The following is a 24,908-nucleotide window of genomic DNA, read 5'->3' as shown; positions in this document are numbered from 1 at the left end:
GGAGGTGTATAGAGTCTTGTTACTCATACAAATGACTTTGATCAACTCATTAAGATGCTATTTGTTCCAACCCTGCTATTTATCCTTTTGTAGTCAACAGTAGAGAGGGGGATATTTGATAGCAAGAAATATTTTATCTTTCCTTAGAAACTTCAAGCTTCCAATTTCAGTGTCCACCTACCAGTGTTACCCAAAAGAATTATTTCAAAATGTGTTATAATGGAAAGTTCCTGCTTCCTCAAGTCCCTATATATACATGTGTATACATGCATGCTAGTTGGAAATATTTTACAGGAAAGAACTGACATTTTTAAGACTCACTGTTTTCAAAGTTGAAGTAGTACGAGGTTTCAGATGGGAGTGGTATTTAAAACACATGAGAGCCAGTTATAAATATAGATAGGTTCATAACCTTCCTACCAACAAAATCCCCAAGGGACTCTTATTTCAAAAGTCCCTTCAATTCCATGCTCATTGTTAAGAGACTTGAACAAATAAGGTCACATTCAAAACCAGCAACAGAGCGGCAGGATTCCCTAGTTTTCTGAGTCCAGTTTAGTTCTTCATCACCTGATTTACATCCTGAAGAAATCTATAGTATACTGGCTTTGGACTCAGACCTAAATTTAGATAATTAACCCTGCTTATCTGAAAACGCAATTTAAGCACTACAGATATCATGGGAATGGAGGAAGTACAAACTAATTCAAGTGGTCACAATGAAAATAAGAGTTCATAGGTAGGAAGCACCTGGGGTAGTAGTGGCGCATGAGGACACTGGGCTGTGGGGCGGTCCTCTTCCAGGGGACACTACAGCTAGACTGATGGGGAGTGCTGATTGGTCCTACAGGATCAGCACATGGCCCAGAACTCTTCTCTTAAGTGCAAACACCTCCAAAGAGGATCACATCCAAAGACAAGCATTATGGGCCCAGCCTTCCAAGCCTAATGGAAAAACATTGAGATGGTTTGGCTACAGAGTGCTGTGAGGTCCATGGCCACCATTCTGGCCATCTATGTGGCTCCCTCGCCCCACAGCTCAGTCCTGTTTCTGTCCCAACTCTTTCCCACAGGGCATTTGCAAGAGAACTCTGCATACTAGACGGCACATAAGGAGCTCTCTGTAAGTAGGAATAGGTGTTCTGGTAACTGTTTCTAGGCTCAAATAGACTTACATGCTCTATGCTTTTTTTTTAAAACCTGTTGAGGCTTAACCATTACATTATTTCTAATTTAAAACGTCACAAATTGCCTTGGATCAAAAAATGTGTTTTTAGACAAGGTCTTTCTAAGCAGCCGTGGCTATTCTGGAACTCTTTATGTAGACCACGCCAGCCTCAAATCACAGAAATTCTTCTGCTTCTGCCTCCTGAGATTTAAGGTGTATGCTAATACAATTGATTTCCAAAATATTTTAATGTTGACATAAATGCATGTGATCTAATGTTTTAGATTATAATATAATTTTAATACTTCTCCCTTCCCTTTCCTTTCTTCAAAGCCTCCCATAGGCCCCTTTCTTCTCCTTCAAATTGATGGCCCCTTTTTCATGGAATATATATAACCAATTGCTGTACTCTTCCCGCTCTCAGCATTCCTCGGCTGCCTGGAATAGGGTTGTACAGGGTTGAGGCCCCACCCTCCTCCCCAGTCCACTTTGGCATGTCTATTGGTGTCATCCTTGCTCAGCTCACATTTGGGCAGTCATTGTCAATCAGGAGTTATGGATGTAGCTTGTGACATTATGAGGAGACACAGTCTCACAGTGAACTCCTTGGTCTTTTGGTTCTTACGATCTTTTTGTCCCCTCTTCCACAATGTTTCCTGAGCCTTAGGTGTGGGTGTGTTTTTTAGATGTATCCAGTGGTACTGCAAATATCACCAGTTTTGTTCACTGAGGAACATAAAATGTATGGTGACATTTTAAACTGTTCCATGTGGGTGTAGGGAATGTGGGGTGGTAGCACTGATGGGCAGAAACCAGGGATGTTGGCAAACATTCTACACAGCATGGGCAAGCTTAGAATGCCAACACAGAGGAAGAGTGGTTGGTACAGTTTGGATCTAGAATATTATCTGCAGGCCCATGGGATAAAGGTATGGTGTCCAATGATACCACAGAGAGGTTGTGGGAAGTTTTAAGCCATGGAAGAAAACCCTCCAAAAATTGTGAAATTTTTACTTCCTAGTTGCTCCTACATGGAGCAAGAACATTGTTTTGGGCCTGGACCGACTGGAGAGGGGAGGACCTAGGACTTACCACAGGGCAGGGAACCCTGACTGCACTTTGGACTGGAGAGGGAGGGGGAGAGGAGTGGGGGGAAGGGGAGAAGGGTGGGAGGAGGGGGAGAAGGAAAAAAAATTACAAAATAATTAAATTAAAAATAAAAAAATAAAAATTAAAAGAAAAGAAATAATTAAAATGACACATTAGCAGACTAATAAATTTATATAGCCATCCATCATTTTGTCCTTAGAAATGGGAAGGTATGCCGGGCGGTGGTGGCACACGCCTTTAATCCCAGCACTCGGGAGGCAGAGGCAGGCGAATCTCTGTGAGTTCGAGACCAGCCTGGTCTAGAAGAGCTAGTTCCAGGACAGGAACCAAAAAAGCTACAGAGAAACCCTGTCTCGAAAATCAAAAAAAAAAAAAAAAAAAGAGAAAGAAATGGGAAGGTATTTTAATAGTAGAAGAAAATAGCAAAAGATTTGTAGATATTCCTACATAAAACTGAAATGCATAGTATTTGAAACTACAAATCACCTTTAATCCCAGAAGCCAGGAACTAAGTCTTAATGAGTCATTTTGAGAAACCTAGATTGCACTGTAGCAAAAAGAAAGAAGTACCTATAAAACATTAGGAAAAAAATACACACAGAGATGCTGAATCAAAGACATATGGGGTATCAACCAAAAGAGTACCCATGGCTAAAGCATTTAAATAACAAAGCTAAGAATTATAACTCAAAAAATATAAAGTACTCACGAGCCCATTTTTATAAACTAAAAGATTAAAAATTAATAAAAGAGAAAAATTCCATGTTATTTATGCCTTCAAAGAGGTACATATACTCCCCGCTCTGTAAGGATATCTCCAGAATAACATGCTCCTTCCAAAAAGTACTGCACAGAAAGAATGCCACAATGGGAAAACCTATCTGAAACTATATCAGTAATTATAAATGACTAAGGTCAGTATTCTTAGCAATAAGTTATACACATAAAGCAAATACATTTTATACAATGGATGCACTATATAGAAAACACGATGTCAGTTTTAATCTCTGTGAAATCCCTCATCAAAACATGTATTTTCAGTAAAATTGGGAGAAAAAAGAAAATCCAATGTAGAGACCTTCTACCGATGCTTTACCAGAACTCTGCAAAACCACCAAGATCATCAGAAACTGAGAAAGCCACAGAAGCTCCTATAGTCCAGGAGGAAGCTAAGAAAATGAACGTTAAGTGTACTTAGACTCTAGATGGCATTCTGGAACCTGCCAGAGATAGCAATATTATCGCAGACCATACAGTGGTAAGAGGCTTCTGTGGGAAGTAACGACCATGGTCTTGGTGAACACTGGGTTTGTGAGTACAAAAACACAAGCAACAAACTCCACCTAGATCACTGTAGACTTTGAGCTGTGAAATCTCACGATCTTGCTTTACTCCAAATTGATAGTCAAATAAGATAAATAATTTAGCATTCTCAATGAGTGTGTTTGGAATGCCCATGTGCTTTGGGAAAGCTGAACAATTTAGAGCTAGGGAGATTTTAGTAAAACTTCATAGATAATAGAGGCGGCAGCTGCGCATGCAAAATGGGTCTGGATTCCTACAGTAACCAACTACTGGGGGGGATGAGAGCCATCGCCTAAAGGCAGCTTTCTGTTCTCCAAACTGGAGTGTCGCCTTGCTAGCCCAGGTGGAGCACCCATCACCTGAGCGGGCATTGGGTTGCAGGATTTGCTCCGTCTCATAAACCAAGCTGTGCTTCACAAAGTGGGCAAGAGTGCAAGCTAAGCCACGGCTGCTGTGATTTCTGAGTATAAGTTACAGAAAGCAAACAAGCGGAAGCTAAGACCCCAAGGGTTAGTCCGGTAGAGTATCTGAAACTACTGTCAAAGTCCCGTTGTGAAATAAAAACAAGAAAGGACTCTGGATGCTCATAAAAACAAAACCAGTGGACAAGCGATGTGAAAGAATGGAGAGTTGCCCTGAGTCGCCTGGAGCTGAGACAAGGAATATTACTGGGCTTTGTATGGCGAGCAAGCTGAATGAGAGCCAGGCAGCATGAGCTTCAGAGCAACAGCTGCCCGCTGGGGACAAGGTTGACAAGTGGTACGGTTGGCTCCTGCGGCTAAGATTCGATGTACCAGCTTCTGAGTATGAACAAGCCTTTAAGAATTCTTAATTTAGGTGACAAAGCCAACACTGGAGCATACAAATACAACTTGTTTGAAAATTCAGAGTTCAAGCACTATCCACATCATTATTGTCCTGATACCAGGGAATAGAATCCAAGACTCCATCCTGGAGTTTGTATGTTAATTAGCACCCCTCAAATGACATTGGGGCAAGGTATCCAGTGAAGAAACAAAAGCAGTTTTTTTTTTCAGTCAGACCCCAACAGTAGTTAAGCTGAGTTTTCAGTTGCTCAGAGAATTTTTTGTCACTGTAGAAAATATGGAATACAGGGGGGAGTGAGTGCATACAGAGTCCAGTCTATCATAATATTCAGCTTTCTTAGGAAGGAGAAATCACCGAGCTCCACTGCATTCACACTGACTGAGGCTGAGAACCAGAAGGCAGACTCCTGCTGTGTTATGTAGTGACTCTGGATGTGGCCACTCTGGGGCTTGAGTAAACCCAATGCTGGGAACACCCTGCTGCTATGAATGATTTTTAGTTTCTTGGTTTCGTCCAAACTGAAATATCAGTTTTTTACAATCAAAATCTCTCAGTAAATATGACACCAGAACCCAAATGAAACGTCGTGCTCCTGGCTTTATTTCAGGAAAGGCAGAGTAGAGACACCACCAGCTCCCGAGGACAGACATAGCCCAAGGGCAGGGCCTCTCATCCAGGAGCCAACAAGCCTTACCACGTGTGTCACCTTCTGCACAGGTGACTTCTGTGAGATTTCGGGACCATACAGCTGGTGCTTCCTGGTCCTTAGAAGAATAGCGACATTCAGTGGATTCAGGCAAAGGATGTTCCAGCCAGAGTGGGCGAGCTGTCAATCATCAGAGAGTAGTGAAAAGGGCCATCTCTCAATGCAATCAGTCAGCTTTCTCCATCCCAATACAAATAACGGATGGAGTGTCTGTACTTCTTCAAAAGCCTCAGGTTGAGAGTAACCAAAGGAGAGAGAAGTACCAAGGCTGGGGGTCTCATTTAATAGAATTAGTCTCTTAGGAAGAGAGACTACAGGGAACCCTTAAGCTGCCAGAGTATTGACATTACAAATGACCTTATCAGACAGCTCTCACCTAAGCCCTGCCCTGGAATCATTATGTGAGTGTCTTCACTAAGACCTAGAACGGTTCATCACCAACTCCATGCTGGAGGCTTGGAGAGAAACTGAGCGGCCTGCTGGAGACCAGGCAGGGCTAGGTAAAAACAATAATCAGACTTGTGATCTTCCCCAAGACTACTTCCTTGGGTATCATGCTGTCTCTGCCTTCCGTGGATGGAACTGCAAAGTTAATCATGAATTACCACTAGTAAAATACAATGCAACCAAATTTGGTTTAAGAAAGAAAATCAAAGGAATGGAAAGACAGAGGCAAGCAAAGTGGAATAAAGGATGTTATAAAAAGGAAATCATTATGAGCAAATAAAAGATATTATAAACCAGAAGAAACAAAATGAAACTCACTTAAAAACCTAAATGATGTACAAACACCTTATTAAAGTAATTCTGGAATACTCAGTATTAGAAAAGAAAGTGTGACATCAGTAAATCACAAAAGCAGTAGTCTCTAGCCAGGAAATAGATGGCTACACTGGCCTCAGCAGCTCAAAAGGCTCCCTCAGGCTCTGGAAAGGGTCTCTGAGAACTTGTGAGACAAACTGGTAGCATTTTAGTAGCTAAACTCGGTCAAACTCCAATTTTGCCCTGATTACAGGATTTCCGACAGATTAGATGGAGGTTTGTCCTGGTACTCCTCATCAGACAACACACTTCACAATCGCTTTCAAGAAAAGTAACTTCGTGCCACAAGCTTCGAAAACGCTGCGGTAGCCCCTCTGTGATCCCATTGTTAATGTCTAGGGGTCCTAATTAGATTCATTCACTCTGCCAGTTAAAGAATTAAAAGGCAAATCGGATGCAACAGGTATCAGTGCAGCTGCAGCAGGGAAATCTCAGACAGTAGCAGACAGAATCAGCTGGAAAAGAAAGGCTTTTATAAGGGGAAGGAAACACACACACACACACTACCAAACACAGAGAACCTGAAGGCCTCTGCTTAAAGACTGTTTGTTTGTTTGGCTTTTTATTTTGTTTTGTTTCATTTTTAAAGTAACTCTGAAGCCTTTTTCTTCCCCCAATTTAGGGGTGGCTAGTTTGAAAACAGTCAGGATGACTGACTGGCCTACAGCTGTGGGGTAAACATGTCCTGATCTTGTCTTGATCTTGTTGAACCAGGACATCAGTAGGGTCCACCACTGGCAGGAGAAAAGCCCGTAAGGACTCTGTTTTAAACTTCCAGGCTTTTGTCTCAGGTTAGGGGGATGAGGAGAAGCCACCATCTTGGAAATTCTCCATCTTTCTTACCTAGTTATGACTCTTCCCCCTGTGTTAGGTTATCAAGAAATCTGTTTGATTCCTAGGCGTTCACGAATGCTGCCTTCCTGCTGGAGGCGGTGTTCACATGATACCCCTTTGCTGTGGGCAGACCTCTGCACAGCTGTGTATTAACCTTACAGAGGGGCTTTACTACATGAGGATGGATGCCAAAGGGCCTGTGAAGTCCTGCAGAAAAGAATCCCATCTCACTTTGTTCAAACCACCTTGTCGAGCCTTGGAAATCTTTCCTCTGCTTTCACTCTTACACGTTCCCCTCCCAAATAAAGTCCATTTTCATTTCTAAAGCAATTTTAAAGAAAATATGGTCCTAAAAATGTTTCTTAAGCCTTTGGGTGGTTTCTTAGCAAAGAAAGCTCTTTGCCAGGTCACAGGTCACAATCTTCACGGTTCAGTGTAGTTCCAGATATAGATTAAGATGCTCACGTTTTTTTCATGGTGATTAATAGACCATGTAAGCAAGTATGTACATAGTTGGGAAACTTGGTATTTTGTGTTGGTGGCATCAGGACAAGAGATACTGATGAACATGATAAATGAACTTTCCCCAGAGAACCCTCAACTACTGCCTCTCAGAAGGAAACCACCTGGGTGCTTCATGAGTAATTTACCGTGAATGTGGGAGCAGACATGAACAAAACATACAGAAAACTAATGTTCCAATAAATAGATATTTACTCTTCACCACTGGTTACACCATTCAACACATTTGGCAAGAAGGAAATATCTTCACCCTGCTTTCCAATAGTCTCTGTACCCCCAGGTTAATGGCAATATGAACAGCAAGGATTCCAACTACACAAAAAACAACATATTCTTGCATTACCTCTCAAAGATGGAGGTTCAATATTTTCCCTCTTTAGCTAAAGAGAAACAAAATGTATTTATTGTATGTTCTTACATGACTGATGTATGGATGGTACTTAAAAGGCAAGAAAAGGAAATCCCCCACCATAATACTAAGGTCATAAAAGCATGCTTAAGGCTTCAGGAAACCTGCCACACATGGAATTCTGGGAAGAAGCCAGTTGCCATCACATGCTGTGGAGGAGCCCAGAGGAGGCAGAAACAAGCAAGCTGGCTCATCTCCCACCCTGCATTTTTGAAAAGCATTTGCCCAGAAAGGCAGTTTCTAGGTCTAGAGAAGCCATGCCCTCCCCAGCCATATGCCAGATTACAGAGTTTGTTCTCAGACCTCACACTCCATGTTCTCCTGTACCTGGGATATCATGTAGCAAGGTTTGGGGGTGCCAACCTCTCAGCCTGATGAAAGTCTGCTTCCGCCATTTTGAGGGCCAACTGATTCTGTTGTTCCATTTTTCATTATATTTGGTGCTGAAACCTGGGCAGAGCTTCCTTCTAGGTTCAGCCCAAAGGGAAACCTTTCCTTCACCAGGCGCTTTTTTCTCCATACACTGTTTCTCATCTTTCCTTAACCATCCAAGAGCCACTTCACCCTCCAGGTTCACTATGGCTTTATGGCAGTTGGTTGGGACATAGAGACCTAATCTCATCAGGGGTCATCGTTTCTAGCAGGCTTAAGACTATGTAAGTGGAGCAAAAAGTTTTGTCTCAACTCCTTATTGGCAGAATAAAAAAAAAATCCCCTCTTTTCCTTACCTTCTAACTCAATTCCCCACACTTGAGAGGGATGCCTTTGCACACAAAATGCTGGCCTTTCTTTGAGCAGGCAAGCAGGTAAGGGCCCAGTGGATACTCAGTAGTGCCTGGAGACTTGGATTTCATTTCAGACCCTAAGGTCTTTCAATCTTCCTGATAGTTCCTTCAAGAGAGGTCTGTGGGAACTTCATTCTGGTGATATTTCCAAACAGAAGGAAGCATCAAGCAGGAAACTAGGCCTGGCCTATTCAAACCTACAGGATACAAACAGCTCCTCTATTTCTAAGGAACAACTGGGCCTCATCTGAACCTTGACATGCACCCGATATACACACAACAACCAGAACTGCTGGCTGACTTGGCATGTTTGAATCTGTGGGAGTATAACCAAATTCCTCCAAGGAAACAGCATAGGTAGGCTTCAGAGGTTCCCTACCTTCAGGTCTCCTTTTTATCTCTGCTCATCTTCCTCCCTTTATTCTTCTGTTTCAGTATAACAGATTTTATTACCTTGAACTTCTAAACCCTATTCCTTGGAAATCTCTCTCAGATTTGGGTCAGACAGATTACCCCACCCCACCCTATCAAACTTTCTTCCTATTCTGCCTCTCTACACATAGCTTCTTTTCCCTCATACTCCTGTCTCCACAGTCTACTCACCACTGCCCTCTTTCTCCTCCTTGATAACTGAAGCTAACCCACACTATGCTTCAAACTCTTGGCCCATAGAGCTACTTCCTTTGGTATAAAAGGTCCACTTGAGATCAGGGATCTTGTCCCTCCTGAGAGAACCTCTAAATCTTGCTAAGAACAAGAACACAGTCCTGGTCTACATGATCACTGACGGTTTTCCCTTAGCTCAAGTGTGCCACAGTGAAATCTTATCCGCTAGGGATCGAATGGGAGCTGTGGGAGCAAAAGCGATGGTGGCAGAAGCAGAGCATCTGCTATGCACAGATCACAGTGTGTAATTGTCCTGTGCTGTTTGTGCTCACTGAGAAGCTGGCTCTGGAGATGGAATTTGCCCCTCCCACTTCAGACTGAGGAATGTTGATGTCACTGTCCTGGGTCAGACTGCCCCTGACTCTGTGACAAGGAAAAGGAGAACATAATAGCACAGGAATAAAAGTGCTGTATTTTAAGGAAAGCTAATAGGTAAACTATTTCAAGCATAGGTTACTATTATTTATCTCATGATATAGAGAAATTTGTAGGAAAAGCAGCTAATGACATGTCTATCCATAGAGCGAACAGAAAGGACTTTCTTTCTAGAATTCCACTAACCAGTTACTCCAAAATAAAAGTTCTGGCAGGGCTTCCTTGGATGATTTCTAGGGGCAGTTCTAAGTGTTTTACTCACTATCTGATGTTTTGCATCAGCTACATGCACTCATCCAAAGCCAAAAACATGGGTATAATAGATGGTTCCATATACAATATAAATTGTATATATACAATATAAAGATTGTCTTGTCTTTTTTGAAAGGTTACCTGGTAATTTATAAAGTCTTACAGTTCGTGCTATGCACACAGATGTTAATTAATTGCAATATCCTATGTATGAAGTTTAGATTTCTGCTTTCTATTATTTATATGGTATTTCATAGCTCTGTCTTTTGGGACAAACAACTGCCTTCTACATAAGTCTAGCTGTGGTGGGCTGTAAAAGATCATGGCAGATAGACTTGTAGAATATAGGTATTCCTTCATAGGAGGGAGTAAGAAGGGTCATTGGATTATCATCCCGGGGTAAATGTGACTGTCTACATTTGACTCTTTAACCCATGATGTGACAGGAAGTCACAAACCTATGAAATAATCTCTGAATCTGTACATTTTATAATCCACTTGTAAAGGAATTTTTTTTTAGTATCAGGAAATATGAAAATGGATGTCAGCTGGATCTTTGGAAGAAGGTAAAATTTAAATTGATTATAAAGAATGCAGAAAGCATCCCAAGCACAAAAGACATTAAAAAAAAGTCCAAGTAAGGATGCACGGTGTTAGACACATCAATGAGAAGATCATCCATTCTACAAAAGGTTGGGAAGCAGCATTGAAAGGATGAAGGTTCATTCCTGGTCTGTAAAGCTAATGTCATATTGAAGGGAGCAGGTAGAAATTCTTCAGCAGACAGAACTAAAGTGCTGTGTGTAAGGAGAGAAGATGGAACTGCAACTTACATGTAGGGGGAAAGGACCCAAGGACAAGACCAGAAACATTTCCGTGTTTCTTGAGGCTGACCTGGCAGAGATGAAGATATTCTAACAAGTCTTGTGTGTTTCTCAATCTGATTTGTCAGACTGTTGAAACAACGAATGCCAAAGAAATGTGAACTTCTCCAGGACTCCCATGCTGGGAGAAGGAAAAGTTCCCAGCCAGGAAGACAACTACTCTCAGAAAGAGATTTGACTCATTTTTGACATCTTGTCTAAACACCTTCCAGAACGACACTGCAGCCCAGACAATGATGTGTCAATGCTGGGCATGACCACACCTTGCCTGGACTGCTAAGATGAGCACATCCTTAGCCCTCTATTTAAACTTTGATCTCATTTCAGGAGGGGTTTTCTGGCTCTCTTTGTCACTCTTCTCAATGTTATCACACTGAATAAATCTCCCTTTTCTGTACTCCATTATTGATTTGGATCCTTTCGTTGACTTATTGAGGACTGGGGAGGTCAGACCTTATTGGGGCACAGATTGTGAGCACAACCTCAGTATCATTCTGACATTAACTTTTAAACCTTGAACAAAGAATGACACCAAAGGACAAAGAATGAAAATGGGAAGGTAGGAAAGTATATTTCTGAAATTGGTTATTTTCTGTGTGGAGGCTGCCTAACTCTAATATTTTTACTTGAACACCAAGTTTTCAGAAAGAGAAGAATTAGACTATAAATACCAGAAATAGCTATAAATTTGGTTTCAAACATAAACTTGAGATGATAAGATATTTTTCACATAAAACACCTTGTAATCTCAGTGGGTTCAGTGTTAAAACAAGAAAATTCTGGGCTGGAGGACATCACTCAATTGTAATGCTCCTGTTGGGATTGGAAATGTAGAACCATATTTTGAAGATCAATGGAGAAAACTTCTTAGCTTCCTTGTGGGTACATTGGATATCAAACCTCTGATGTGCTCAGTGGATAATATTTTAAGAACATAGAGGTGGAAGTTGCTACCTGTAGCAGCTCCAAGGTGAGCAGCCAGGACAAGGGTCGTGCCTTTTCAGAATGTGCTTGTCACTCCCACACAGAAAGAGCTGCCTCTTTTCCCCAACTCTCTTTCCCAGTGGCCTCTTACCAAATCTGGTGGGAGTTGCAAGAGCCTCTTAATCACAAGTCAGCTTGGGAAGGAGCACCAGATAACCGTGTTCTCTGCTCTGAGACTGGAATCAGCCTCTATTGGGAATGGAAGATGCAGTAGTCCAGCTAGTTTGTCACCCTCTCATTACCAGTTGCAAAAGCTCATGTCCCAGTGATCACAGAACCACATACAACCTCGTGAAGATTTCTATTTAAAGCGAGTCTTACTGAATATATGTTTATTTTCTATTACTGTGATAAAACACCATGACCAAGGTAAGGTAACTAATAAAAGAAAGAGTTCAAATGGATTTATAGTCCCAGAGAGTTAGAACCTGTGATGGCAGAGTGAAGACATGGCAGCATTGGCTGGAGCAGCAGCTTTGTTCACATCTCAGTCCATAAACAAAACGCAGAAAGCACACTGGGAAACACATGAGACTTTTGAAACCTCAAAACCCACTCCCAGTGACACACCTCCTCCAAAAAGGCCACACCTCTTAGCCCTTCCCAAACAGTTCCACCAACTGGGGACCAAGTATTCAAATGTATAAGTCATGTGGCTCATTCTCATTCAAAACACCACACTAGATAAATACCCAAAGACTGAATGGCTGCTATAGACAGGGCACCCTATCCACTCATCAATATTACAGCCCTCTAGTTCCAGCAAAGGCCACAGGAATCTAGAACTAAAGAAATAGCTCTGGTCACCTGGACAACATCAGTTTGGTTTTACTGTCAAAAGTAAAAGCTGAAAAAATAAAGTATCACCACTAACAGTCAAAAAAGTTCAAATATAAGGATTCAGAAAAATGCAGTTTTAAAATAGTCTACCAGCAAATAGTCCTTTCAAATCTTATAAATTATACTTAATTGTGTGTCTTGAATAACATATCATAAGTAAAAAGCCAGACTTTTAAAAAATGAAGTGAAAATAAACTCAGAGATATAAGATAAAAAGCTTAGAACACAAAGCAAAAATGGATAAAAAGACAATTGTTGCATACAAATACTTTATATCTTTGTTATCTAAGAAGGCTTTTGATGTACCATGGAAAATCTCAGTGTTTGCTTAGAAAAGACAGTTAATTATTTTTCTTTCACTTCTAAGACAGATCTGGGCCAATACGGCAACCTTCAGAATCCAGACTATATGTTAGCCATTGGTCTTTAGTGTTTGACTCTCTTCCTCAGATTACAAATGGCTCCTAACATTCTAGTCATCACAGTAAGATTCTATATCTAATATGGCGGAAGAGTAAAGAGCTACTACAGCTTGCCAGATGAGTCAGCTCCCTTACAGAGCTCCTTCAGAAGCACCACCTACTGATTCCCAAATATATCTCTTAAGATTTAGTCTGTCATATGACTATATCTACTTGACAGGAAGACTGGGAAACAATACTTTTAAGATGAAAATATTTCTAAGTTCCAGCAGGGTTTTTAATTAGGGGAAGTAGGGAAAGAAAGAGAAAGATGTGTAATAAAATTCCTGGCAAATACAATAAAGGTATAGAATTGTCACACTTAGCATGTTAGGGAGGTGTTTTCCTGTGGTGAAAATGGAAATCAAAGGGGTATTCACATCCAGATAAGGGGAATAACAGCAACAAAAATCTAGATAGCTCAGTATAGTATTCAAAATCTTTTAAAAAAAATCTTAAAATTATTCAAGTAACAATAAACAGATAATGTAAATTTAGGCTATCCTTAGGCTAATCCATGGTAAGCAAAGGAAAACTAATGAATATGCAATCTTAGGGAGAAAACCGTGCCATAAAATAACAATTACAGTCAAAATATTATTTGTGAAAAAGAAAAATATCCCTTACCTGTTAAATAATCACTATTTAAAGTTTTTGTAGAAATAGACCCTTTCCCAGGTCTTTGTGTATTTGTGTAGTATTTGTCTAAAGATACATGTACATATGCCTATGTATGATTCTTATTTTGATTTGTGATCCAGGAATCCCTTGGTCAAATTTATCTTTTGAAACAGTAATAACATTTATTATATACATCAAAAAAGTATAATATATATATATATATTAATATTCTTCCTCTGTTGGGAAAAAGAAGATAAAAGTTTAGATTTCACTATTTTCCCCAAAGATGTCGTATCATGATCTAAATATATGCTTTTTTTTTTTTTTTGATTTTTCGAGACAGGGTTTCTCCGTAGCTTTTGGTTCCCATCCTGGAACTAGCTCTTGTAGACCAGGCTGGCCTCGAACTCACAGAGATCCGCCTGCCTCTGCCTCCCGAGTGCTGGGATTAAAGGCGTGCACCACCACCGCCTGGCTAAAGATATGCTTTTAACAAAGAGACATTTTAGTTCATTGAATAAAATGATGGAAAATATTTGCAAAGTTCCTTTGAGAGATAGTGCTATATACTGATAAAAATAACACATATCATTGAATATGGGTTAGTTCAACAGGTGCCTAACTAGAAGTGTCACATGGGTGCAATAGTGGCATACATGTTATGGGAGTAACCAACCACTTTCTGTTTGCATTTAAGGCCCACTTCATGAGATGGAACTCATACCTGATACTGTTAAAGTAGCTAAGATCCCAAGACCAGATTGGTTGTGGGTCTAGTGTAAACCTATCATTGTTATTCTGTTAAATGAATGTAACAGCAAAATGACTCCTAATAACATATTCCTACACCCACAGATCTGGCCCTCGCACTACCTACATGAGAGAAGCTTCTTTTTGACTATATCAGAATTAATGTGGAGATCCACAAACTAGACAATGTGCTGACAGTGATGGACTATGCTTTGGCGTCTCAGTCCTAAATGAGATTTCGTCAAACCCCACCCCTCATGATTCAGGGGTCTATGTGGAAGAGAAAATGGAAGAATTATAGAAGCCCAGATGGCTGGCTCCGTGGAAATAGTGTCTTCCAGAGACAACAGGTCTGATGAACATATGAATGCACAATATTGTGACAGCATAAGCAAGGCCTGCACAGATTCAAGTTATATGGGATCCCAGCACTGAAGGAGGGGAGTTGATACAGTCTCCACTCCTAGTCATGAAGCTAAGCACAGTTGATACCCAGTGGCAAAGGGAAACCCAGTTTATTTCAATGGAGTATCCTGGATATATCAATCACCTTTCAGGACAATTTACATTGCTTTTGTCAACACAAAATAAGTTCAGTGGGATTTTGGGGGACTTTTTGTTTCAATTTGCTTTGTTTTAGGATTTCTTTGTATTATTGGTCTTTGGTTTGTTTTTCTTGGGGGGTTTTGTATTTTTTAAAAAGAAAACGGGAAAAAGAATATAAAGTTGGGTGGCTAAGGAGTTGGGGAGAACCTAGGAGTAATTGGTGTGTGGGGAAACATGATCAAAATATATTGTATGAAGTTTTTTTTCAAAACAAAATTTTCTAGCTTGCTATTGACTCTTGTTGTTTTTTTGATGTTTTAATTTTTTGAGAATTCATTACAACGTATTTTTTATATTATTTTCCCATGCCCCAGCCCCTTCCATATTTTTTCCCTTGACCATTGTTATTAAAGAAGACAGTATTGACCATAAAATCTCCTGCTAAAATTGGAACTAGTTGAATTTGATGCCAACTGATTCTGATCTTACAGCCTGAAAGAAGCAGAGACCAGACAAGTCGCCTAGAAGAAACAAAGACCAGCAGAGCCCACTAGAAAGGGCATAGCCAGCCGATTGAGTCGCCTTCAGGCTGTGCAGTTTGCCCCAGGATTTTCATCATCCATGTGGTGGTGGACTTTGATGATGCAGCTGCCCCTATGTTCCTGTAAATAACCCCAATAAAATGCATCGGTTCACCAAGTTACAATTTGTTGTATCTGTACTTAGGTCTGTTGTAGGCGCCTTTTCTGATCTACGTAGACATGTGTGTTGAATCTCCCAGGAAAAAGTCTTACTGCACCATAGATACTCCATGGCTATTGGTGGGAGCATTGTCAGCTCAAGTGTGATAACTTTATTTAAACTACATATGTTTACACATAGATTATATACATTATATGTGATTTTAGATAAATTAATATGCTTCCTTATGTATCTTCAGACATCCTTTGTGTTTTTGCCCCCTGCTTCCTCCATCTCTTCTGTATTGACTCTGTTTTCCCCATTTCTCCCTTCAATACAGAGGTGAGCAAAGAGTAGTTATACAGAGAACTAAAGAAAGCTCTGTATAAACTGGATTAAGCACTGGGCCAAGAACATTCGAACCTCTCCAAGCCACTGAAGTTCTATAGGTTAATCAGCCTTTGCAACACAGCTTAAACAGGCATTTGTAGACATAGCTTTGCACTGATTGTTCTCATTCCCAGTTCCAGAACCAACCACATTCTGTGCTATGTGTGTGTTGGGAGGGGGGGGGTGGGCAGACACATAGTATTTTCAAATAGTTTAAGATAATGTCCAGTGTAATTAGGAAGACACATTTCTAGACTCTGATATAGACGAGGCTGAGTAGTAGGGAAGACAGCAGTCCAGGAGAAGCTAACTGGTAAAGTCACTAAGGAAAAAGCTTCTGGATTATATCAAAACCATTAGCATAATGATCCAGGTCTTACTTGCTTTTTTTCTCATCTGTTCTATCTAGTATAACATTTATATGTGACATACAATAGAATTATTATACTTAAAATAATCAAGGACACTGTTTAGTCTGAAGGTAACAGATGAAAGAAACATACATTTTAAAAAACCAAAATTTACATATTTTAATAAAAAACTAGATTGACTATACATTTTCCCCTGTAGTTACAATTATTTGTGCCATATGAACAATCTTATTTATATTTAGAATTTTTAAATAAATCAATTAACTTTTAAACTTAGTTTTTATTTTGTCTATTTGGACCTTACAGTTACAATCTGATGTGAAGTGTCTAGCTATAAATCTGGGGAAGATTTGTAGTATCTTTAATACTTAAATTATTGCAACTCTTACCTATGGATATTAACTTGATCTGTTTTATTATATTTGTATTATACCAGACTTATTTTGTAATGGTAAGTGGAAAGTCACATTATAGAACAAATTAGATAACATATAGTATTTTTTAAAACTCTTTTTTAACAGGATTGTCCTTTTTTGCAGCAAGATGAAGAGACAGGATTGTCTTTTTAATGAACCAAATTATAATAACAGTGATAAAAGCAAAAAATTAGACTGGTTAAAAATCAGAATCTAAATCCTTGTGGGCATAACCGAATCTTATTTTTTATTTGAATGGTTGTAAATTGAGATGGAACCCAGAAGGAGTCATTGTAATATTGTCCATTTCCTTTGATTAGAAATATACAGACGTTAATTGTATGAGTCCCATTTAAACATACAATAGGACACCTAAGGGACCAATTTAATCAAGAAACAGTGCTGAAGGTATTAGCTGTCTTGACTATTATTGTTAGTAGGGACTTTTGTATAATTTGGATAAGAAGATTCTAACATATCTTTGGATATTCCTGGGAAGGCTAAACCAAGCTAAAGTTACTTTGTTTGTTACATATAAGTGTCTTATAAAGCCATTTACCATGCTGTATTAGTTGTCTCTTCATAGTAATAAAAATGGCTGTGCTTAGTTTATATATGTGTACGTATGTGTATATATTTTAATAGAAATATAATATAGCATATATGCTTTTAATAGGAAAAAGTTTGTTTTTTCAGTTATAAGAAATTGAATCTAAAAAATATAGGTACCTCAATATGGAGTTTCTTTTGGAAGATTTGTCAATTTAAAAACTAAGTTTAAATTGAGGTATCTAAAGTAGGATGAAATGCTTGACATTATTTTTACCTTACACTTTCTGAGTCACCTGTTTACCTTTGTAATAAGAATATAAATCATTTAACAAGTATCGTACCTAAACTATTCTATCTTTATTTTTAAAATAAAAATACAGGGATGGATAATTGTGCCAATTATAATATTATGATGTAAGATTTTAAGATTATCTGTAATTTAAAAATTACCTTGCAAGCCTTGAAGCAGGTTTTTTAAAAAATGATCATTGGGAAAAATGTTTAGAGATGTGTCTTACATAGGTTTGGCTAAGAAATAAACCCTGAAAAGTTTTTTCATTCATTTGTTTGTTTTCAAAGAGTCAATAGTGATAAAATATCTTTTATCTATCTATATATATATATATATATGCACACACACATACAAAGCACATTTAAAAGCACAGAGATAAAACAACCACTTAGTCATTGGAACAAAGAGTTTATTGTTTCAAAGGAGGGCAATTATCCGATAGAAAAATTGTACTGTGGAGCAGGAATAATTATCTCCTCAAGTTAATTTAAATTCTCAAGTAATACAAACCATGTTATAGCATCAGAATTGGGACAAGAAGCAGAATTGTACTTCAATAATTGGAATACTGGACAGGTGGTCACCCTTAGTTTATTGGGGCACTTGGAGTTGGACTATTTTCCTTGAAATTTTAATTTTATAAGGAGACAAAGAAAACTGGGCCAATTTAATAACTGTAGTTTCTATGAGCGCTTACATACATACAAGTAAATCTGGTACCATGTTAAGGATATAAAACAAATACATGTATACAGTGCATACATATATAATCAATCATAAATATATACTTTTAGAAACCAAGATTTTTTTAATGTTATTATTTTGAGGAATTATTTTTACCTTCTGTAATCCTCATTGTGAAAAGGTAATGTAATACAAAGATTTTTAGTAAACACACATTTCCATTATTTCATATGTAGTCTAACTTTAATAAAAACTTCACATTTAACATTTCAATATTAAGAAAATTTGGAAAAGGAACTATATGATTTTTATGTTACCTATGATGATTACTCAATTGTGAAGTAAATTATTGGCATATTTCCTCTTTTTGAAAGAAAGTCTTATCAAAATCTATGTATATATCTTTAAGTTTACTAGCTTAATAAAATATTTATCTTCTGACTCTAGTGAGTATTGTTTTATATTAACAGTAAATACTTTGGGACTTATGAAACAATTGATAGACCCAAAGGTATTATTTCATAAAGTTTTAAGATGTTCCGAGTACACAAGTTTATGAAGTGGCATATATTCCTCAGGCCTTTTAATACACTACCAAAATACTCACATTTTAAAATATACACATGTGCATTTTAATTAGGCACGCCCAAAATAATGTTTTAGCACGCAATTAAAACGAGTTAAAAGAAACTGATATGGTCACAGTTTTAAAAAATTTCTTTTGACGCAGACAACACATGATAACCGTTATCACAGACACACATAACACAATTACATGCAATCTAGGTGTACCTTAGTTTGGAAAGAGGACAGTTTATTCATTTTAAATTGTTTTATTATTTTACATGTATAGGTGCTTTGCTTGCACTTATGCCTCCACATAAATGCAATGCCCACGGAGGCCAGAAGAGGGCATCAAATCGCCTGAAACTAGAGGTACAGCTGCTTCTGAGCCACGAAGTGGGTGCTGGGAACTAAACTCGGGTCCTGTGGAAGATCCACCAAGGCCCTTAGCCCCTGAGCCATCTTTCCAGGTTCTGCCTTTTAAAAAAATCTCCCATAAAATGAAAAAAGAGTTTAAATTTATCTATTTTGACCTTAAAAGTTACAGAAGTCAGCCTCTTCTTCAGCACATTCGAGGGAAAGCAGCAGCAGGGCTTCCTTGTCTATGCTCTCTTTACAGAATGCAGAGGAGACAGGCAGGAAAGCAAAGACGCAGAGGACATAAAGACCTCCCCATTTCTCCAAAAACTTGTGAGTTGAAAGTTTGTAACTGTCACACAGAAAACTGCCTGGGGTCCCAGATGGTAGTTTCCCTCTAAACACTTCCTCCTTTCTGGAAACCTTGTTCGCCACTGCTCCCCTCCCTCTCCATCTGCTTTCCCCCTTTTCTCCTGAGTATAAAGTTTGCAAGCCTCTAAGTATTGACTAGGGATCAGGCTTATGTGCTGCTTTGACTATGGACACTCTTGCCATTCACTCCCCATTCTCTTCCACTGGGTCTTGGGGTTACCCATTCATAAAATCATGAATGTGCTCAAAGACAAGGGTTATGAAAACTTATATGTTTCCAGGCAAGTAATAAGGTTCCTTCTGATCCAGGAGCAGGAGGCATGTTGGGGTTCCCCGTGAGGCCTTACACAGACAGCTCTGTTGAGTTGGAGGAACCAAGTGCCTCTAACCTTCTGTTACTTTATGATTAGGCTCTCAGCAATTCCCCAAGCAAAAGTGTGCAGTCAGCAAAAGAAGTCACCAAAAAAGCGCAGAATTGGGTACTTGAAGAGTTCGGGAGATAAAGGGAGAATGTAGCAAATCACTCCAAAAGCAAAGAAAATCAAACCAAAACAAACCAGAAACCAAAATACCTTCAAAGGTTTAAAATGGAACAAAAGCTGACAAGCCCGTCAGACTCCAGAATGCCTTTGGAGATTTGAAAGCAAGAAGCAAGCAAGCAAACAAACAAACAACAAAAAAAGCATACCAAATGTCTAGACAAAAATGCTTCTAAAGTAAACAAACAAACAAAATAAGATACCTTACACTTTGAAAGCAAACCTAAATAAGAAAGGCATCTATCAAATAGGATCTTTAAACAACCAGCTCAGAATAAACAAATGGACCATCAATCAATCCAAGGGAGGTTTGAGAAAGCTCTGGAGAGAAATCACCAACAACCCACCTGAGGAAATAACTCCAAGTGGCTTGGACTGAATGGGTCATTGTCAGTGCCTTGCTTCTACCCAGGTACACCTATTGTGTGAAGTGGATTATCACCCCAGAGTCCCACACTGGGTACAATAACTGTCCGGGCAAAAGTGCAGCTCTCACCTCACATAGAGTAAGAGTTTAATTTGGAGCCAAATGTGAGTGACCATTGTCAAGGAACTCATATTTGGGTTACCCCCGATTTCTTTTTCAACATGAAATAGTTTCATCAAGTTTTTATAGTGACAGGACAAAGAAAGCCGTAAATCAAGACATTTTTCAAATCCATTGGTGGAAACATCAGAGAGGAAGGTTACAGCCAAATGGAAGAACCTCAGCTGTAGATCTCAGATGATGTCTGACAACAGTCTTAGCCCTTTGATTGAGGGAAAGCAGGCCTTTGTTAAGTGAATACATCCCAAAAGATTTTTATCTGTTAGTCACTGGATATTAACTCTGGTTTTATCTAGTAGTCACAGGATGTCAGGTACAACACAGAGGCAGGCAAGGCATGGCTGATTATTGGGCTGATGGGGAACCTCCTTCAGCCAATGGCCTTTTGGAGGCTGGACCAGTTTGGGGCATGACTTTTAGGTACCCAGTGAAAGCCATTGGCCTGCCCAGCTCTACCGTCTCTTCTTCCCACATTCTACACCTTGAGGTTGGACGCCCATTGCTGTTCTGTGAGTTTTCCCCTTTAATAAAGAAAAAAAACTTTAGAATACTCTTTTCTGAGTCACCTTGGGATTATTTGACTCGTGCACCCCCTTTATGTGTTTAGCTTTAGTGGGCTAGAGTTCCTAAGGTAATCTTGAAACAGGCTCTGGACCTGAAACATTCCACCTTCTCCACATCATTGAAGTACTGATCAGTCAACCAGCCTTTGTGGACTCAGTTTCTCTCTAGAAGGTCTTGTTCACCGGGGTAAAAGGAAATCTGAATATAGTAAAGCGTAATGGAAGTCCTGTGGAGGATAGTAACCCACTGATCGCATGCTGCAGTGACTTCGTGCTGTGTTTTCCTTTTGGTTCTGAGACAGGTTTTCATGTAGCCTAGGTTGGCTGGAACTCCCTATGTAGCCAAGGCTGACTTTTAATCCTCCAGTTCTACCTCCCACCTCCTGCTGTGAATTATTATTTTAACTCTGTAAAGGTGTGTGCCTGGTTATGCTGTGTTTGTTTAATTCTGTAAAGAAGTGTTGCTGTTTCAGCTTGTCTGCCTGCTGAACGGCCAATAACTAGGCAGTAGAGGGATATGTGGGCCCTGATGAGAAGAGAGAAAAGAAGAGAGGAGAGAATGGGGGAGAAAGAGAGGGGAATGCCTGGGGCCAGTCAACTGCCAGCCCGCTAGACACAGAACAAGCAGTAAAAACAGGACATGCAGAATGAAAAAAAGGCAAAAAGCACCAAGCAAAACGCAGATGAAGAGAAACAGATTAAGTTATAAGAACTAGTGGAACAAGCATAAGATAAGGCCAAGCAATCATAACTAATATTAAGTCTCTGTGCCATCATCTGAGATCTGGTTGGTGGCTCAAAAGAGAGTCTGCTGCAGCTTCCAAGTACTAAGATTGTGGGTTTTTGTGTCACCGCTCCTGGCTTATGCAATGATGAGCTGGAACCCAGGGCCTCCTGCTAGGATCATGCTAGGCAAGCACTCTTGTCAATCCAGCTCTAGCGTCCCTCCACATCTTGATGTCATGTCCCAAGGCCTTCTGGGAAGGAAGATGATGAGTTCAGCACTGATTGGTTTCATCTACCCAAAGCATGGTGTTCTATTTCATTTCTCCATCTTTTTTTTTTACTGCTTAATCTGTATCTATATCCCTTTTAATAAAGTATGTGACAAAGATTTCTGTTTCTTAAACTTCTCTGACTTAAACCTCAAAGAGAAAAACAGGCAACATTCTTATAACTTAAACAGGTGTTAAGGACAAAGTGATTGAATTATAATCCCTGGTCATAGAAGTAAATTTTGGTCCTCTTTTTCCCCCTTTCACACACATGATATTTCCCTGACATCTGTGCAATACAAATATATCTAGAAAGTGTGAAATGAAAAATCTGTTCCACTAAATACATAAAAGAGACCCCAAACGAAGCCTCTATGATGGTATTCATCATCATGGGCACAGATGGTGTCCTCCTCTGGCTCACCCCTCCCTCCCCTCCCTGCAGGCTTAAGTTTCATCCACTGTATTCATCCAAAAATATCACATGCGAATAGATAACACCAGCAGAGCCCATCTGCACACTATATTTTTATTTTTCTGTCCTTCATGTGCATCCAACTTTGGGTGGATAAATCAAGGAAAGTATGGCTTCTGGTCCTACAATGCTCAGATTGAATACATATTGTTGCCATAGGAATTCAGTGACCTGGAAGTCAAGAGGTCATTAAAGCATTTCATCAATAACCATGGCTTTATCATCCTCTTACACTGATCGCTTGTCATTTTCCCCTCCAGTGCCTATGCGATAGCCACTTACTAATAGCCCCATGGATGTGCATTATGGAACAGGATCTATAAAATCATCAATATGCTGTTCTGTTTTCTAAAATATCTAAAAGAGGCTTTAAGACACGCATGCCTGGAATTTATCCATCAGGTGAAGTTGAAAGCCTGTGGAAACACAAGAATGCTAGCACATCCTTGAAGACTCCAACAGTCTTTCCACTGTGTGCACAGCAGCCTAGTCTGGAAAAGTGATGCTTACAAGTAAACCTCATAGAACAGAAGTGGGCAAGGCAAGTAGGAAGTCATGGGACTCTGACTCACCGCTTGGTGTAGCCCATTCCTGGGTGGTATTGTTAACCCTCATGCATGTTTTCAAGATGGGGAAAATTAGAGAAACCGAAAAGGGAACGTGTCAGGTGAATCTCGGGGAACACTGACCACAGATTACTCAGAAATCACCCTTGATGATGACAAAAACAGAGGCTTGTCTGTCAGATCCTGAAATTCTAAACATTCCCAAACTGCACATCTTTTCAATGCCGCACTCTAGAAACAACAAACACCAGGGATCTCCCTTCTCTAACACAATGCATTTAATTTTAAAATCAGAAAAGAATCACTATGAATATTCACAGAGAATAGGATTAACAGAAAGCTCAATAAGATTACTGGAAAATTTGCATTGCACCCAAGTGTCCTTAAGTTACTGTACACATAAATAAGACACATACATTTAAAATGATAATTGGATTATCTATTGCTTTTCACCCTCCAAGTTGCTCAGTGGAGTAAAACAAATATAAACAAACAGAATCATGGTCTCAAAGTGACCTGTAGCACTGTCTGGTTAAACTTCCTACTTTTAAAGAAGAAAGTAAGTCACAGAGGGGACAAATGACTTGAAAGAAGCTACTCAGAGATGCAGTGCAGGAAGGGCACAGAGGACTGGGTCTCTTGGCTTCTTAAGGTGGTTTGCCCTGGTAGAAAGAAGAGGGAAGCCTCAATGTCTAAACGTCACACCTGTCCATTCCAGAATCTGCCTGTAAGAAGTCTAAGGAAGCTAGCCCAGGAAATATGTTTGCCTCTAACTGCTAGGTCATTTCAGAAATACAGTGTATGGTGGTTAAATGTGATTTGCACAGATATGGGTCAGGTCTTTTCCTAGACACAGCAGGCATCATTGCGAGCACTCAAGTAGACTCTACACTTGAGGAAGCAGCAGCAGCAGTTCCTGGTTCTGCTTACCTACAAGTTAGAGGACAGAGAACTTGGGCCAAACAGTTTTCTTTCAAAGCTGAGACAGAACAAAAGCAGTGGCCAGATAAATTTTTGTCAAAACAGACAAATACGGATCATTCAAGTAAAAGCATTAAATAACTCAACCCTACAGCATTTTAATGTCCTCTCCACATAGTTTTGCTTGTTCTCTTGAGACGAGTAAAGCCTCCCTGGGAGGCATCTGCCGAAAGGCCTGGATTTGAGTCCTTGCTTACCATTTCCATTAAGCGTCTTACATAACCTCTCCGATTCTTCCAACTGACTCATGAAGCAGAAAATACCCACCTACCTCTTGCCTATACCATTACAGAGCATCTCCATGACCTGAAATCCATTCAGTAAACGTTCCTCACTACAGATCACGGACCAGGCAAAGCACGAGGTGCTGCAGAGATGAGTGGCTAGCTGACAGTGCCCTTGTTTTGAAGAAGCTCAGAGGAACATGTAAGCCAGGAGGCTGTGGTACCTTCACAGCTCAGATACCCGCAGCATGATCAGTGCTAACTCAGCTGTGTGGATGAAATGGCTATGGGCAAACGGTCAACTATGCCTGGCAGGTACCGTTCCTCCAGGATGCTATTTTGATTGTAACTCTTAAGGAAATTAGTGCTCAAATGTGGTATTCTGTGTAGTTAAGTCAATGGTTGAATGCCTTACCGTGTCTAAGTTTTCATAATGACCGACACAAATGAAAACACTTTATTTGCCTCACC

The 24,908-nt window shown here is 39.7% G+C and overlaps 1 protein-coding gene across 7 annotated transcripts in view; it reads right to left on the bottom strand.

Annotated features, from left to right (window-relative positions):
• Hecw1 (HECT, C2 and WW domain containing E3 ubiquitin protein ligase 1) overlaps positions 1-24,908 on the bottom strand; it is a 256,017-nt gene that overhangs the window by 228,165 nt on the left and 2,944 nt on the right. The window contains exon 1 of one of the 7 annotated variants that reach the window (XM_041630719.1): positions 24,485-24,502. The exons of the other annotated variants lie outside the window; for them this stretch is intronic. The gene's annotated coding sequence lies outside the window, so the exon portion shown is untranslated. Of the gene's footprint in view, positions 1-24,484; positions 24,503-24,908 lie in introns of those variants that run through there. 7 annotated transcript variants of the gene reach the window in all.

This window comes from Microtus oregoni, unplaced genomic scaffold, assembly GCF_018167655.1.
Source record: "Microtus oregoni isolate MIOR12 unplaced genomic scaffold, Mior012 000035F_ref0000213, whole genome shotgun sequence".
Lineage (NCBI taxonomy): Eukaryota > Metazoa > Chordata > Mammalia > Rodentia > Cricetidae > Microtus > Microtus oregoni.
Note: the sequence above shows the minus strand (reverse complement) of the source record. Positions and strands in the feature narration are given on the sequence as shown.